Below are 19,269 nucleotides of genomic sequence, written 5' to 3' on the forward strand. Positions count from 1 at the left end.
ATTTCTGTTCTATTCCCATTGCTTTTCCTTCCCATGCTTCTGTTGTAGACAAGCTGACAGTAACTCTGCAGTCTTTACAACACAAACTTGAAATTCCCATAAATTGTATCTCTACCTCTGAATTTCTACTCTCACCAAATTACATTTTCTCACATACTCAAGATTATACTCTCCTACTCATATATAATAATTGTCCCGACATTTTCAAGTTTGTTGTTTCTCTACATGCCTTTATTTTTATTTTCAATGATTTTATTATTTTTCTCTTTTTTTAACTACATTTAAATTGTTAACTTTTGTTGTCTTTCAATATGTGTAGATTAGTATTCCATAACAACTACCTGGATAAATTCTAATTGTTCTTCTGTAATACAGGTAGTTTTGAGTTTTGATGAACAAACTTATAAAATTGAATTGATTTAAACGTAAATTTTACACAGCTGTTTTATCATCAATATGAATCCTAGTAAAATTTTTAAAAAACTTTTTAACCCAATTATGCACACAACAGAATGTCAAGACTGTCATTCAATCCTTAACTATTACACTGATTAACTGAACCTCTTTACACCTACAAAAGTTTATTTGTATTAAATAAAACACAAATATCACTGAAGGGAGAATTACTTTACATTAAATTGAGAAATTTTTGTTTAGTATGAGACTAAGACATTGTAATTCAGGTCTTTGTATTTTCTCTTTATTAATGTCTTAAAATAACCAACTGAGTATAATCAGGAACTCCAGAAAGAGTAAAAGTATCCAGATTCTAAACATGGAATTGATTTTTCTGTTAGGGAATCTTATTCAGTAAGCAAATATACTTAAGTATAAAATTAAAAGGATATACATTTTGGAGCTTTGAGAAAGAAAAGAGTTTGAATTTGTGGTGACCAACCCAGTAGCAATGAGCATTTTCAGTGTCCAGTCCAGACCTGATAGAAAATAAGGATGGTATCAAACTTGTCACACTCTGATGTCATGTCAAAAGGATTTAAAAGTCAAATTTAAGTGAGCTCTACTAGCAAAAGAAGTAATTTGAGCTTCAGGAAGAACTACAATGGATTGAAACTCACTCAACAAAAAAGGTTAAAATTTATAATTTTGTAACAATATTAAGAGAATAACAAAAGCAATTGGTCACCTTCTGAGATAATATGGAACCAATCAACTATCTGGAAAATTTAAAAAATAAAAACAAATCAAATATTTTTTCCTTTCCTATTTCAGCTTTATCACTGGGTAATGAAATAATAGAAGAAAAAAATTATCTTATAATAATATTCAAGCTAAAAATGAAAAGAAACCAATAAATTGATGAATAAAGGACTTATGAGCATCAGTGACTGCTAACACTATAAAAAAAGAAAGAAAACCATACGTTACGTATCACCAGATAAAAGACTAAAACATGACCAATGGTCTTGTTAAATAAATACAATTATATCCATCACAACTCTAAAGCCAGCTTCCAATTTTCATTAAAGATAGAAGACAAAGAAGCATGAAAAATTCTACACTGAGGCCGGGTGTGGTGGCTCACATCTGCAATCCCAGCACTTTGGGAGGCTGAGGTAGGCGGATCACTCGAGGTCAGGAGTTTGAGACCAGTTTCTATTAAAAATACAAAATTAACCTGTAATCCCCCAGCTGCTCAGGAGGCTGAGACAGGAGAATCGCTTGAACCCAGGTGGTAGAGGTTGCAGTGAGGCAAGATCACGCCTGTGCACTCCAGCCTGGATGACAGAGTGAGACTCCATGTCAAAAAAAAAAAAAAAAAAAAAGAATTCTACGTTGAGTTTGTAATCTGCAAACTCCAGACTGTGGAACATTCTAAAAATCAAATAACCTGGTTGTTGCAATAACTATATTATCCCCTGCAAAAATTAATTTTGTGACGGCTTTTGCTTTATGTTCCAAAAGGGGCTGCTGATCTTCAAAGCCCAACAATTCCCCTTGTATACCGTAGCAACCCCCCTTATACATAAGGAATATATTTCATGATCCCCCACTGGATGCCTGAAACCACACATGGTACCAAACTATGTACAATATGTTATGTTTTTTTTCCTGTACATACATATCTGTAATAAAGCTAATTCATAAATTAGGTTCAGCAAAACATTAAAAAAATAGCCTGTGGTTTGTGGAGTGGCAAACTCCTGTAATTCCAGCACTTTGGGAGGCCAAGGCTGGTTAGATGGCTTGAGGCCAGGAGTTTGAGACCAGCCTGGTCAACATGGTGAAACTCCGTCTCTACTAAATATACAAAAATTAGACAGGTGTGGTGGCACACACTTGTAATTCCAGCTACTCTAGAGGCTGAGGCAGAAAAATCGCTTGAACCAGGGAGGCAGACATTTCAGTAAGCTGTGATCACGCCACAGTACTCCAGCCTGGGTGACAAAGCAAGACTCTGCTTCAAAAAAAACAAACAAAAATTAACAATAATAATAAAATAGAATAATTAGAACAATATTATATTTAAAAGTTATGTAAATATAGTCTCTCTGTCTCTTTCTCAAAATATCTCATTATTACACACGCAATTTTAATACCTTTCCACTTAACTAAGCACTTGTCATATACTGTGGCCATAACTTAACTTTCGTAGTTTGAGGTGTGACAGCAAAGCTAGCAAGAATTTATTTTTCCTTCTTCACAATGTTTGAGATAGAAGATTCATGCGTACTGTAGATCTTAGCAACCTCGCCATAGTTTTTTTTCTTTGCTTATTAGGTAATGAACTTTCACCTTTTCAATTGAAGGAAGCATTTTATGGCTTCTCTTTGGCATATCAGAATTGCCAGCATCACTACTCTTGCATTTTGGGGCCATTATTAAGCAAAATAAGGGTTACTTGAATACAAGTGCTGTGATACTGTGATAGCTGGTAACCAAGATGTCTATTAAGTGACTGATGGACAGGCAGCCTAGATAGCATGAATATGCCGGATGAAGGAATAAGTCACGTCCTGCGAAGGATGGAGCAGAATGGCAGCAAAATATTTCATTACAATACTCAGATCGGTGTGCAATTTAAAGCTACAAATTTTTTGGTAATTTTTATTTAATATTTTGGGAACAAAGGTGACTGAGGGTAACTGAAACCATGGAAAGCAAAACCTCAGATAAGAGGCGGGTTTAGCAAAAGGGGTTCCAGCAATATCCTTCATGAAGACAGCCAGGACAGTACCTGGTGCAAGACTCCCCCTTAGCCACATCCTTATTCCCTCCTTAATCTTGGGGTGGCTGTCTTTTGATTCCAGAGCTCATTGTTGAAATCACTTATGTGCTGTTACTAGAGATATACAGATGGTCGAAGTATAACCACAGGAGATTTGTAAGGCATAGTACAGTTGACCCTTGAACAATATGAGTTGTGCAGGTCTACTTATATGCAGAATTTTTTTCAATAAATACAGGTATGTCTCCATGTCTGTATTCTGCATCAGCAACAAAAGGCATATCAAAAATACAGTACGACAGGATGTAAAACTTACAGTTAAGAGGGCCTACTTTTCCAATATGTGAATTCAACACAGCCAGTTGTGGGACATAAGTATGCCCAGATTTTTGTATATGAGGAGGAAGGGGGAGTAGGGATCAGGAACAAATCCTCCCTCCATGAATACTGAGGACCTAATTTAGTAAGTGTCTCTAAAAGATGGCAAAATTTGCATTCAGTTGCACTAGGCCAACATTCTGGAAATTATTTTTCCCTTTCTTTTCTGTCTTGAAGAAAATGTTTACATCCATACCTATAAGACAAAAAGAAGAGGGGTATTTTTCACAATGTTTGTTATTTATGACTTTATGCAAAATTATTTTTTTTCTGGAAATCTCTCTATTTACTGACACTTCTATTATTGCTTCCAATTCCATGCTTGTGGAATGTCATACAATTGACTGAATGACACCCATTAGATCTCCTTTAACTGGTTCCTGCACCCCTGCTCTCCCAGAAATCTAGAGTTGTGTGTTGCATGTCTTACAGTCTAGTTTGTCCACCAACAAGACTGAAACCAGGAATTGAAACAAGCTCTCAAATTGGATGACTGGGAGTTCCTCTGCTTACTCTTTGGCTAAAAGTCTGTCTATCTTGTGTCCCCTTCTGTCTAATGAGTGGAAAATTTTATAGAGGTTGCTGACTTCAGACAGCGCCAACTAAAACCAAGTTAAGGCTGCAGGAGGCAGCATGGTTGTGTGGTGACATGGGTGAGGGCATATGTATGATTACTTTTCAAGTTGTGCTATTGTTTAGGAAAATATCTTGATGAGTAGTAGTACTTTAAATAATAATAACAAAATGTTTCACAACATAAGACAAAAGACAGGTCTTATTGAGTACTCAGGCAAGATAGTCAAATTTTGGAGATGGTGATTCTCTGTGGTTTATGGTTCATGTTATTGGGGGCTGAGCCCCAATTAAAAATTTAACTCTATTACATAGTTTAAATTACAGAAAAATTCAGCATAATAGAATTAGAGTGAGAGGATATATCTCACTATCCCATATGTGTTTATTAAAGCACTAGTCTGGAGAGATTGTAGGTCAAGATAAAGTTTAATATTTTTGGAGACAGAATGTCATTGTAAACATTTTACTTAGACTTTGTGTATTTCTATGAGAGTGTCTTATTTTACTTTTCAATAAAAGGAATAATCCTGCCGTTGGAACTCTTCTGAAATCTAAAGCAGGCAAAGAGCACTTCACAAGCCAGAAGTACTGCTTATTTCATGTGCATTTGATTCTGACATTAATTAAGACTCATTCATACAATGTTCATTCAAACAAAGAAAGCCATATTTTAGTCAGTGCTCTCTGCTCTCTAATTCATGCAAAAATAGATTCAATATTTTAAACTTTGCATATATTTTACCCCTTTGATGGTGGATCCGTTCCATTTAGATTACTCTATAGTGCACACAAATTAAAGATTTATATGGCCAATTAATCTTCAAAAGTTTTTAAAAGGAGCCAGGCATAGACACAAAAGTGGTATAATTGAAAGTTAACTGTTGTAAATCTTCCTTTTTGTCTTCTTTCTTAAAGAAGAGAAAGGCTTCAAAAAATTAGTCACACACACACAAACCACAGAGAGCCATCTGCCTTAGTTTATCAACTTCAGCCACTGATCAAATGCACATATAGGAACAATTGTCTGCATCTCAACAAAATTCACCAGTTAGTTGCAGCAGGTTCACAGTGGGAAGGTTGGGGAGACATGAATAAGTTTCTTGAGACGTTTCTTGAACCAATAGCTGATTTTCATTTCAGAAATAATTTTCTTTTTAAAATTTAGCCCTTTTTAGGTGATTCGAGTTCACAGAAGTGTGTAAACAACACAAACATTAAGAGTTTTAGAAAATAGGTTATACACAATGGTTGGATATGTAATATGAGCACTTTGTCATCTTTGCATTAGGTAGAGATCACAGCCACCTATCTTACTAAATTATGTTCTTATGATATGGGGTCATAGGGAAGGTTATCTAAAATATCAGGAGACATTAGAATTCTTAAGATGAACAAACTAAGAGGATAAACACAAAGATACAACCAGTGTTGTCCGCCACTTGAAAAAAGCCCATATGGTCAGATAATATAATAAAAACCAGCCTGTCAACATTGCTCGTAAAAAACCAAAAACAAAAATGATGCACATTTACAAAATAAAAACAGACTTGGCTGGGAAACAAAACAGCTTCAATCAACAAGAATAAATGATCTTCATTGCTTGGCTAGATATACTACAGGAGCCAAGAAAACTGGATCTAGGTGTGAGACATAAAAATTGCATTTTAGAAGCAACACAATTTGTTTTGTTTTATTGGGTAGATCTGCCAGGTAATTTTAATATTACCTCTATCAATGAAGGAAAAATCTAGACAGAAAAATATATTTTTATTTGCAAAGTTTTGCAGGAATATTCAAAATACTATGAAAACAAAAAAAGAAAAATCTTAAAACTTTAAAAGGAATGAAAAACACTGTAATGAATGAACATACAAATATTTTCATATTTATAATTATTTCAAGGGCAGTTGATTGATAGAGCCAAAATAATAGCAGTGCAATGTAGGATTTATAACTTTTAGAAGTAAAACATATGACAGCAATTATACAAAGCATGCGTAGGAGTGAAAGGAATTACACTATGGTAAGCTTCCTACAAATTTGCAAAGTGATATACTATTTAGTAAAGGATGACTATGAGAAGTTCAGGATACATATTATAATATCCAGATCCACCAGAATTTCTAATTTAAAAACTCATTAGAAGATATTATAGAGAATTCCAAAAATATTCAATTAATCTCAAAGACAATGGGAAAAGAGGAAGAACAAAAACAAAAACATAAGAATAAAATAGAAAACAAATGCAACATGGTAGACATAGGTTTTAAGGTTATCCCTGAATGCAAAGCATATTTTTTTCTCTTCCTGAGGTATGTGATGTGTTTAGCCATAGTGGTTGCAGGAAAGTTCCAGTTTTGTTTTTTAAATGAGAAGAATGTATGAATCATTGCCTATCTGAAAAGCAAAAAGAATTCTTTATCTCTTTCTCACACATCAGATTTTATCTCTCATAATAGATTTATATTTTAGTTAAATGTAAACTTGAGAATCCAAAATAATTTTCTCTTGCAAATGAAAATACAATGCTTGTCAGGCACAGTGGCTTATACCTGTAATCTCAGCTATTCAGGAGTTTGAGGCAAGAGGATCACTTGAGCCCAGGAATTTCAGGCTGCAGTGAGCCATAGTTATGCCACTGCACTCCAACCTGGACAACAGGGTGAGACTCCATCTTTACAAATAAATAAATAAATAGACGGTGCTTAATTATTTTCTACTTTACAGATGTGCCGGTCTAATGACCACCTGCTACTTGTTTTATGGAACAAATTCATAGATATTTTCAACCAGAAGACTGATGACTATCATCAGATCACAAAAATTTTCTTCTATTGTTTTGGGTGATTTATTTCCTTCCACTTTTTTCTTTCCTATACCACTGGATATTTTATTATAAAGATGTGGGTATGGATCTTTCAGCCGATATTTTCTGTTTTTGTACATTGTGCTTTACATTCTAGAAGATCGCCTCAGCCTTACAAGCTAAATCAGTACATAATGTACATTTTTAGCTGCAAGAATAATTATTAGAAAGGCCAAGTGGAAATTTTTGGAAGTGTGCTTCACTATTAAAAAAGTAAACCAAAGACCAGCAAAAATAGAAGTACTTATTGTATTACTACAGTGCCTGGAATATTTTAAAAGCCAAGTAAGAAAGTTCTTCTACTTTCCCACTTAATCATCTTTTGGATTTTTGCTGTGCATCTTGAAGAATTGCCATAAATTTTATCTCTCATAATAGATTTATATTTTAGTTAAATGTAAACTTACGAATCCAAAATAATTTTCTTTCATCTGATATTTTGTCTGATAGACAAAATTAGGTAGTGAATCCAATTTCAACTTATGTTTCATATACAGACTCTTTGGTGGGATAAATCAATAAAGCTAAGTATCTGGCAAATAACCAATGATTTTGTAAATGACTTATGTCTATAAAAATACACGGGGAAAAATAGAGGCAATCTCTTTTCTCATGGACAATCACAACAAAGTACCTTCATTCAAAGCTGTAACTTTGCTCTGGCCTTTATCAATTTTCCAGCTCTGCTTTATGTGCAAGGGCCTTCATTATGTTGACCCACAACACTGGTGATCTAAAGATGAAAGTATCATACATAAAAATTTAAAGGCCCCCTCATTGAAATGTCTGAGCTGCAGGTTTCTGAGGCATGTTAACATAGCTCCTTCAGAGTGAATAACAAATTGATTTGTCCTGAGCCCAGTATCAATAAGAAAGTGTTACAAGACAAGTCTCTGGATTTTGAGTCAACATGTACCAAATTTGCATGTATTGCTCTAGTTCATTCATATAATGATCATTAATAGTCTGAGCATAAAGAGATATCTAGAGCAAGAAAGTGTTCTCCAGCTGTTCTGGGATGCGGTGCTAACAGAGTTTTAACTTAGCCTGGATCCAACTGTGCCTGAAGTGTCTATTGCAGATGGTATGCTTTATGTAACCTTAGGCACACGCTAATAGAAGAAACATAGAGTAGGTTCTGATAGTTTTAGAGCAAAACAATCAATATCACCTTAGAAAATGAATATTTCCTTTTAATTAGGTAGTGAATTCTGGTAGTTTGAAATTGCTTCCAGAAGTTAAGACTAGAGCCTGCACTTCTAGCTATTCCACAAAAATGTTAATCACCTGATGCTTGCTTATGTATCCCTGTCTTTCCAAATTATCTATTCTGTTATATACCATGAAATCTGAACCAAGAAACCATGTCTTTATGGTGCAGCTCTAATTCCTACTCCTATAAAAGGCACATCTGAATTGACTCAATAGGAAATTTTATCTTCCTTGGTCAGCTATCACATAGTACTTAAATTCTACCTTTCAAAAACATTTATTATATTATTCTCATACGCATTAGTATTCTTATTTTATTGAGATGGTGAACACTGTTCCTAATAGAATCTCCTGCATAAACATAGTCCTATTTTAGTTCAGCGTAATGATACCCAATACTGTATCAAACTACGTCTAACTTCATATATATGAATTCCAAATCCAGTAAGTAATGTTAATAAGCTTTCTTTTAATATCCTAAATTGTTTACCACCAATTAGATGATGAAATCAGTTTTCAAATAAAACTACTTATTTTAGGAAGGAGAGAAAGAGAAATCCAAATGTTCTCCCCAAAATGCCTATCTCATCAATAAAATTAGATACAGTGAGCCTATTTTCCATATTAAGCATTATTTATTTTTTTAGTTTAGTAAAGATAAAGGAGCATGATAAACATTATATAATATTTATTTTCCTGAAAACATCAATTCATTGATGTTAAGGTATAATACTGAAGTGTGGTATATGTTGAAAAATTCACATGCTTGGATAAGCATTAAAATATTTTATGTTTAAAATTGTCTACCATAAGATGTTTTTGCTATTAAATAATAGAAATAATGAAAGAAAATTTTGTGATTTACTTGATTCTGAATTCTTAAAATAAAACAATTTGTCTGCATATTTTGCACATTCATTCTAAATCTACCATTGTAGTTCGCACATAGAAGTATTCATAGTAGTGGTGAGAGAATGGGTCTCAGGATTGCAGAACCAGTGTCTTGAGTAAGAATGATAAAACCTGGAAAAACAAAAGGCTTAGACATTTTTAAATATGCTCATTAATTTGCAACCCATTCTGCTCAGGAATTTTAGAATAGCTCTTGATATTTAGTGAATGGTGAAGTTATGTAAGAAAAAAATGCTGATCAAAATCTACCCTACTAGAATTTATTTTTATTGCTCTCTCTTCTGCCACTTGCTATAGATGCTGAGCTTAGAACAGGGACATCATCTTGAGTATGGAAAAATCGCTGCTAAAGCAGACATATTTCAGGATTATTTTTAATTTTATTGTTTTGGTGAAGGATGTACAAAATATGAAGCTCTAACATCAAATAAGTCCCTTATTATATTAATATTGAATAATAATTTTCAAAGGACCATAAGGTATTGATAACATCCTCCTGTTAAAAAGGCTTTTGTGATTCAAAAGACTGAAATTTTACCATTCATCACTTTGAGATGCTAACTTCAAAGATTAAGAAATCCTATTCATTGTCCTTAAGTATGAGATAAAAATACTAATTAAAAATAGAAACGTATAATTTTTATACTGTGAAAATTTAGAAGTACATATTCTGAGCTAATAATTGGTAGCATTTTATGTACCATTACCTAAAAGACATTATAGGAAACACCTTGTGAATCACTGCTTTGATTGCTTGGATATTGTCACAGATAGGGTAAACTGAAATAAACATTGAGCAATTTATGAGGACTAGTGAAAAAAAAACACCTCTTTGGAATTAATAAAAAGAAATAAGAGTATTTACCAAATGATCTTGCAGTCATCTTTTTGGTCATAGGATGCTTAAAATCTACATCTGAAAAGCATATTGAAATTGAGTGCTCTTATTTTGTGTACTAAGCCCTTCTGCTTCATTTAATTATTTGTACTTACATTTTAACTTTGAAATTATTCTTTCATTCATTCATTAGATTTTATGTATCATTGAATGCTCCAATTAATTCTTCTTCACTTTGTCAAATGTTACTTAATGATTAACATACTGACCTAGTCAATAATAATACTTACTGACCACTATGTGGTAAAAACGTTAAAAATATAAAATTGGTCAAGAAGGTATATCAAATATTACAAATGTAGACTGATACTACTTTCACTCAAATGCATGATACTGCTTTTACTGCACACTCTGGCATTTTTGTTGTCGTTGATGTCCCTATACTGGATATCTACAGGAACTAATCCAGACATTCTGACACATCTGCAAACCTGAATGTGGAAAGAGTTAACAGCCCATGAGGATCTCATGTTTTAATCTCTTGCCACCTTTAAGTTCTGAATAAATGATCATTTATTTTAAGCTTATTTTAAATGGAAAATAATCTATATTTCAATTCATATTTTTAACTCCTGCTTAATTTATTGGGATTGTCAAACTCATAATCTAGTTATTTATCTTATCTGTACTCCCACCAGACCTCATATGGGAATAAACTCCAAAATGGCAAGGATATTAGTCTTTCTGTTAATTTTTGTCTCCTTACTGTACAGAAAATTTCCTGGTATATAAATATTCAATAACTATTTGTTGAATGAATTAATAGAACAATATTGAAATGGCAAATACAGGAGGCATAAGTATTTGAATGTGAAGACAGGGGATATGAATGAGATAAAAAGTTGAGTTTTAGGCCTGATGTAAGGTGCTAATGGGAAGGTGGTTCTGAGTATGAACAATCATATCTGGACAGGAGATAAATATTTCAAAATTCATACCTTAGAAATGTTCATTAAAGTCATTGGAGCAAAGTAGATAATTAATCACAGCGCTATAACGGGGAAGAAAAGGAAATGAGCTTCGAACTCTGAAGAATACTATTATTTAGAAAAATCCATTGAAAAACTGCTTACAACTTTTCCACAAAGGAAGATAGCACAATATTGTAAAATCCAATAAAAAAAGCAATAAAAGTCTATCGAAAACTAAGAAGCAGCATCACCAATGCTGTTTGTCAAAAAAGATAGATCGTGAACAGTCAGGTATTTTGTAAAATGTTCACCAATGGGGAATTTTCTGATATTTTTCCTAAAATTAGACTTGGGTTATGGTTTTTTTTGAGGAATAGCATTGAGGTCAAACACTAGTCTCATCACCATCCTATCAAAGGTACATTATGTAAACATTACTTGTCACTGTTGATGTTAACCTTGATCTCCTATTCGAAATAGCGAGTGTCATATTTCACTACAATAAGCTATGTTTTTCCCCTTTTCCAAACAATACTCTTTGGAAGAAAGTCATTATGTGTAGCCCACAGTGAAGAGTAGGAAGTTACGCTCCACTTCTTTGAAAATAGAATTTCCTCATAAATTACTTGGAATTCTTCAGGGATGATTTCTATATTCTGTTTCATTTATTTTTTATTCTATCACTTATTTATATGAGTATGGACTTACTGATATTTATTTTATACTTTTGGTACAATCTAATACTTCTATATTTATTGTGTTGCTCAAATTTTTCCACCATTGGCCATGGGTAGCACTTTTACTTAGCTCTTACATCACTTTGACATGCACTCATCATTGTTTTGTAGTTTTTCCTGCTGTCACTATTTATTTTAGTGTCTGCTCCAAGATCTTTATGTTTATTTTCTATATTATCTTGTATATTTTCTGTTCTTGTCCTATAATCAACCATGAATCCAAGGAATTTTTTTTTTAATTGAAGAACGGTATTAGGAACTAAGATCTTCATCCTCATTGCTTCTGAGGTGGCTTTGTTTCTAGGCCTTCTCAGCTGACACAACAAGGAAATATATAAATGTAAATGTATATATAAATATAATTATGTGTATATGTGTGTGTATATATATAGATAGAGAGATACATCTATATCTATGCTAAGCAAAATATGAGTTTAAACTAATGTGTTCAGCTCTAATTCATTACAATATGGATCACTCTGGAATCTTTTCCTTACTTACATGTAACCTCTAACTGTCTACTAGTGAGAAACCTATCTCCCAATATCTGCCATTCTTTCACTTAATTGTTCAAAACCAGCAAGTATCTATAGCAGTCTCACAGTTGTTTACTGCACTCCCATTGGAAATAACTTTATCAATTAGAGTACAGTGTTTAAGTAGAGTTTCTTATGACTTTAGTCACAGACTCAGTCCATTTCTAAAGTTGCTTAGTTCAGCATCTCTTCTTTCTATCCTGTTCAGTGAGATTATTTCAAGTGTATTTAATACAGTTAGATTGTTTTGTCATATTCTGCATTTAACTCCGCAATCTGCCCCTGATTTTAAATGATATTTTAATATTGCATATAATATCTGCTCTTTGTGTAGTAAAGGTCTATGAGTTTTGGTATACGCATAATATCAGCTATTCAAAATTACTGTAGCATACAAAATAGTTTCATCACACTAAACAATCTTCTGTTCTTCACTTCTGTTGTTTTCCCCACCCTAAAAAGCTTTCAACCACAGATTGGTTTATCATCTCTATGGTCCCTAGCTGTTTTTTAATAAAATAATATTTTTGTATTTTTGTTTATTCTTTCATAACATAAATTCTCCAAATCAACAGCTGTGGGAGCCAAAATGCCATTTCTGAAATATATTTTACACAATATCCCTTTATGATGTAAGATATTTTCTACAAATAACACAAATTTAAAACAAATCAGGGATTTGCCAATGAAAACTACCCTACTTATTTTTAAATTATTCACAGACCTTTTACAGACTCTGAACTACATACAGATCATGAGTCATCAGGAATGCAGATTAAAATACTGAGAAATGTAGGAGTGACATATAGCTATAGCACATAAATATAAAAATTGGGCCAGGCATGGACTAATTTCTGTAATCCCAGCAATTTGGGAGGTTAAGGCAGAAGAATTGCTTGAGGCCAGGAGCTCAATACCAGCCTGGGCAACACAGTGAGATCCCCATCTTTATAGCAAATTAAAAAAAAATTATCCAGGCATGGTGGCATTTGCCTGCAGCACCAGCTACTCAGGATGCTGAAGCAGGAGAATTGCTTGAGCTCAGGAGTTTGAAGTTGCAGTGAACTATGATCGTGCCACTGCACTCCAGTCTGGATGACAGAGCAAGTCCCTGCCTCTAAAATTAAAAATAATAATTATTATAAAAGTTAGAAGAAAGAAACTGATACTGGGACTGTGTGGTTTTTAATATCCAAAACCAGGAAATATTGGACTATATACAAGACATACAGGATTTTATCCAAATATGAAATATCAAATATTCAGAGTTAACATGAATATGACATTAGTATAAACAAAGAATAGTTTTAACAATAGAAGATTGTGGCAAATTGGATATATGAAAGTTAGGAAGCAAAATTCCAGAGCATTATGTCAAATACTTACGGCTCAGAAGTAGGATATAATCTTTGTTTATTTATAAAGGCATCATTCCCAAAACAGGGCATTTGTGATGCTCCAAGTGAAGAAAAGACGGAAGAATTAATAGAACTTTGCAAGGGTTTTCTAAGGCACTGCCCAATCCTAAATTTATTTCAGTCTTTTTCTTTCCGGGTTAATTGCCTTTAAGAGGAAGCCCCAATATCCTTGAATCAATTGGCATGCCAATGAAGATTCCTGGGATAATAAACAATTCTTTTGTTTATATGGAGTAAAGAGGAGCGAGTACCCATTATGCATAGACAAAAAGTTACTGATTATCAAAAAGGTGCCATGAATTTTGCTAGGCACAATCCAGATTTAAAAGACATATTTTCAGCTTGTAAGAAATCACACACAAATTGTTATGGCAGGAAAATAAATTGACAGTTACAAACTAACATAATAAATACCATGCAAAAAATGCTGTGAGAGCAATTAGCTTAGATAGACCTTATTCTAGGAAGGTTGGATACCTTTAAATCTGAATTCGATATTTTTCATACTGGAGGATATCTATGTTTCAAACATGCATGCTACATTGGATTTTCCCGGAAGCACAATAACTACCTCAACCATAATTCATGCTTCCAGATTTAACTGAGGCTGTTGGGATGAGGCTGAGGAAAAACAAGACCAGTCTTTATTATTATTGCACCGGGTGATTATAACTGATGATTAACCATTGGATCATATGTAGGAGATCAGAGAGAGAATAAAAGCGTGTGAATATTAGCTCACAGTTATTCTGACTGTAAAATGAGGCAATGCTGAAAGCAATTTGAAATACAATGAAATATAAAATACCATTTTGTAAAAGTTTACATTAGACATTCACAAAATTTCTGTTACCTGACACTTAAAGGGAGTGGAAATAAGTGCTAACGAATAATTTAATATTTGTACAGTTAATTAATGTGTCTCAGGTGTTCTGCCTAATATCTTTTTCCTAGTTCTCCTTCTTATGACGTACAAAAAGAAAGTATAAAATATTGTTCATGTATTCTCCCACTACCTGCAAAAACTTTCGCCAAAAAATACTCTGTAACAAAAAATAATTATCTTTTTTCTCTATTAAGAAATGGAATTATTTCTGATGTTTAGTAATGAGTTATACTACTTGCCTTTATGTGGACTAAATATTATTATTTTTATATATATTTAAAGTGGGACTAGGAAAGATTTGCATTGAAAGTTTAGGGTTGATGCTCCTAACAATTTTGTACTAATGTTTTAGTGATATATATATATATTTTACCATTAACAACTGTGGTGTCAATTTATTCCTGTCAATATTCATTTTAAATAATAAAATTTCATTTTTGTTTGTAAGTGAAATAAATGAGATAATAAAAATACAAGATCATTACACCAAAAGAAAAGAAAAAGAAAAATTGTAGGGACATTTTTTTGAAAGAAAGTCTTCAAAACGGGAGAAGATGGGAGCTAAATGAGGGCTGAAAAATAACCTGGAGGTATAATGTTTGCTATTTAGGTGATGGGTACACTAGAAGCTCAAACTAGTCATTATGCAATATACCCATGTAACAAATCTGCACATGAATCTACAAAAATTAAAAAAAAAATCTTATGGCGCACATAACCTTGATTTTCTCTGCTTCGAACATTTGAATTGAGTAATTTGGCAATATTAGACCCCACTCTAACGTTGATAAATGTCGGAACTTCACTGTTTTTGCCAAATATATTCAAAAATTGTTTATGCCATATTTCCACATATATTCTGATTTTGCCCCACATTTAATTGGGTACTTTTTGTTGCCCTATTCTTTAAGTAGACCAAAAACAACATGATTGCCCTGACTGTAAAACTGTTAGTAACCTTGACAGTTATAAAATATCTCTGTGCTCTTTTGTCAGGTAGAAGTCCAAAGTTTTTTTCCAGTTTTATACATTTCAGCAAGAAATAGCGCTCGAGTAAAATTGCAGAGAAATGGTGTAATTTATTATATTCCTGCCGGACGTTAATGATGTGCTAGCAAGTAATAGCACTTTTACTCATGGCAGATGAAGATACCAGTCTAAAATTACCGGTGGGAAGAAAACATGATAAAAAGGTCTATTTCAAAATAACATATCCAAATTAGAAATCCTTTCAGTGATGTATAAGGCTGGTAGTGTAATGGTAGAAGCTTTTATTTTTTTTTTCTTAGCAGTTATGAGATTCAGTTACTGAAAGAGCCTTGATAAGATTCTGAAATTTTAGAGTTGTTGACTTATCAGAGAACCACAGCTTATCATGTAAATGTAATGCATGCAAATTTATAAAGATAAGAGACAGACACTTTTATAATCTTACTGAAAGAGATACTTGCTAGGTGAAATGAGAGCACCCTGAAACTTGTTTCTATTTATCGACTCACAGTAAAATATAAAGAATACAAATAAACTTTACTTGGAAATGAAGCAAATAAATAGAAACTGAAGATTTTTCAATCTTGCAGGAAGGAAAATTCTCTTCAGATTTAAGAAAAAATATCCTAGAAGGGCTGGTAAAGAGAACAAAAGGAATAAGAAAGTAAATGTCATATAATTTTAGGCCCTTTTCTGTAAGAGGAAAAGTTAAATGAATTAATCATGCAGAATTGAAACTGTGCCACTTGCTCTTCTTTGACTGTTGACCCTGCCAGGTATTCTTAGATCTGTTTCCTAAAGTGGGCATCCTCCATTTCAGCAAACTTCATCTCCATTTCAACAACTAATTCCCCACTTTAGACCTTGTTATCAATATTAACTCTTCGTGGGTTGAAATATAAAACTCCATACTTCTCTTGTCCTTGGATAGGCTTACATATCTCTCAGTCTCACTATTTTTGTTCTCATATATTATTATGCTCTTCTAGTCCCTTAGCTTTTTTTTCCCCTTGCTCTTATGTTTCTGTTCCCTCTGCCCTTTTCTTTCTTTTCTACCAACGTGTACACTTTGAGGCATTGCTTTAACCAGGATCCTCAGCTCTGACTGTCAACTCTCCACTCACACATCTGAAAAATTAATATTGTCCACATTTGTGATTATTTCCCTGTTCTTTTGTAAAATATTCCAAATGGTTAGCATTCTTTAATTCCAAAATCTACCTCTAAAAAACTATTTTCAATGACTATTTTCTTGGGGAAATAATGATCATCTCTCATGACACTAATCAATTAACTTTCTTTTAGATATTGAATTACTTTACATCTTTGTTCACAATTATCTGTTTTCTTATGCAGAAAGGACTACCACTTTCCAAGGACATCTTTCTAGACAGCTCTCCAGAACTTATCTCGATTTAGATGCTAAGAGACTTCTTAAACTTATTGTGTTTAATGCTGAACTTCTGATTTTCAGCCATCCTCACCCAAAACCTTCTCCACCCACAGTTTTCTTATTCACGCTAATATCAATGCTATTTTTCCATCTGTTTAGATAAAAAATGTTGTTGTCATCTTTGACTTCTCTCTTTTACTCATAATCAGCTTTAATTTGGCAAGAAATCCTGTTGACTCTACCTCTTCAATATATCCAGCGACGAAATTAATACAGTATCAAATACAATTTCATGATTTTGATTATTAAGCCCTGATTATGGAAGAAAATGACTTTGTGTTTTGGAAAAACACATGGAAGTATGTAAGGCACAGTGTCATTATATCTACAAATTATTCCCAAATCATACAAAAAGAATAATGATAACATTTTTATGCACATATAGATCAAAACAGGTATAGATACAGAAAAAAAAGGAAGAGAGAGAGAATGAAAGAAAATAAGGGATGAAGAAAGCCCAGTAAAGTGTTAACATTTGGGGAATTTTGGTGAAGTTTCAGGACAATTTTTGTAGTATATTTATTACTTTGAAAGTCTGAAATTATTTCAAAATAAATATTTGAAAAATAAAATATATTATCTTAAGAAAACAACAAAAATGTGTATATATAAATGTATCCAGAAACCATATTTTTTCTTAGTCTATTCACTGCTAACCGTCTTGACTAAGCGATCTTCACTCTCACAATTAGAGCAATGGTTTTCTTACTTGTTTCTTCAGACCTGTTTATCCTTCCCCCACAATTGCCACAGTTTATTATCAACATAGCTACCATAATGATCTTTCAAAAGTATAATTTACAGCACGTCAACTCTCTGCAATAAACTGCAATGGTTCCCCCATTTCATTCAGGGTGAAATTCAAAGGGTTACAATGACTTAAACCATCCTGCATAATCTCATTCCTCATTCTCTCTCTGATTCCATCTTCTTCTGTTTTGTATTTCTCTGAATCTATAGCAAGCTCAGTGGTATTGCACATAGAAGTGGTCTGCTGGGATGGCAATAGCTATGTATCTTCTAAAATCATCTTACATATCCTACATCTTACAGTGTGCGAGTAGTGTCACGCCGTAAGAAAAACTACATAAAATTGTTAAGTAGGTGGATATCCACGTTTGGTATGGCAAAATAAACTAATATATACTCCTCGAGTGCCCTGTATTTCCCAAATCATGTTATTTATTACACTTTTGTGTATTTTTAAAATTTATGTTTCTACTCTTAATTTATAAGGTCTTTGATACCAGGGATCTAGGCAAGTATTGTACAATTTACACTCATATTATTTCTTCTAAACTTCTTTAGACTAATGAATATTTTGAGAGCTCTTCTTGAATTTAGATTTTTTTAGACATCTAAGACTACCTTCATAAGCCCCTATTTAAAAGAGTCTGAGAACAAATAATAACGTCCTCTCCTTTACTTGAAACAGTGCAATAGATACCACAACCCATCTAGGTTTTACTTATTCAGTCCTAAGTGATTTAGAAATAAAGATTACATCTACTTGTTTGGGTTCCATACACAAATATCCAACTATTTCTATGTATTTCACATTGAATAAAACACCAATAAAAACAAAAAGTGAGTATCATGGGATGTGGCTGATGGGAATAAGAATTTTAAGTGTTATTAAGAAGGGTATATATTATATAAAAAAGATAAGTTATTTAATGGGGTTTCATGCTGTAACTGCAATGTGGGAAAGTATTGTTGGAAATCAAAATTTGAGGCAAATGTACTACATGGGAAGTTAAAATGCAATAGTTTACACAAGAATTTATTGTGGCCTGAACCAGGTTAATGGGATTTAAAAAATGAATAAATAAATGTGAGAGATACTTAGTATATAGTATTGAGAGATTGCCATAATTAGTCATAGGGATGAGAGAGAAGTTAAAGATGCATTTCAGTTCTCTAACTTTGTGCACGTTTACATTCAATGAAGAGTGAAGATGGAGAGAATAGAAAGGTTTTTGTCATGAGTGATGATATCTGCTTTTATTTTCTTTAACATTAGGCCAGTGAAAACAATATCTAAAAGACAATTGTAGATCTGTGGCTCAAATATATGATCTGTGATTAATATATTAGATTATGGAATTCTAACACACATATGGGATCTTAAGCAGTGAGAATGAATGAGATGTTTGGGGAAAAGTGTAAATTGAAGTTCACAATTGGTTGTTCAGATAATGAAAACAAGCTTCCCAGAAGTAAAAGTAATAGGGATGGTTTGAAAGCGAAGGCCACATGCCTCATTTAATGAAGCCAGCTGGTCTTTAACACTAGGGAGTTACCAGAGC

General features: G+C 32.9%; 1 long non-coding RNA gene across 1 annotated transcript in view; it reads right to left on the reverse strand.

Moving 5' to 3' along the window:
* Nucleotides 1–1,330: 1,330 nt before the first annotated feature.
* The window catches only part of LOC115835106, a 32,463-nt gene continuing 14,524 nt past the window's right edge, over nt 1,331–19,269 (reverse strand). Inside the window, exons 2-3 of the long non-coding RNA XR_004030026.1 lie at nt 2,299–2,419; nt 1,331–1,355 (exon numbers count right to left, since the gene is read on the reverse strand). This is a non-coding gene — a long non-coding RNA (uncharacterized LOC115835106). The remainder of the gene's footprint in view (nt 1,356–2,298; nt 2,420–19,269) is intronic.

The sequence above is a fragment of the Nomascus leucogenys genome, chromosome 5, assembly GCF_006542625.1.
Source record: "Nomascus leucogenys isolate Asia chromosome 5, Asia_NLE_v1, whole genome shotgun sequence".
Classification (NCBI taxonomy): Eukaryota; Metazoa; Chordata; class Mammalia; order Primates; family Hylobatidae; genus Nomascus; species Nomascus leucogenys.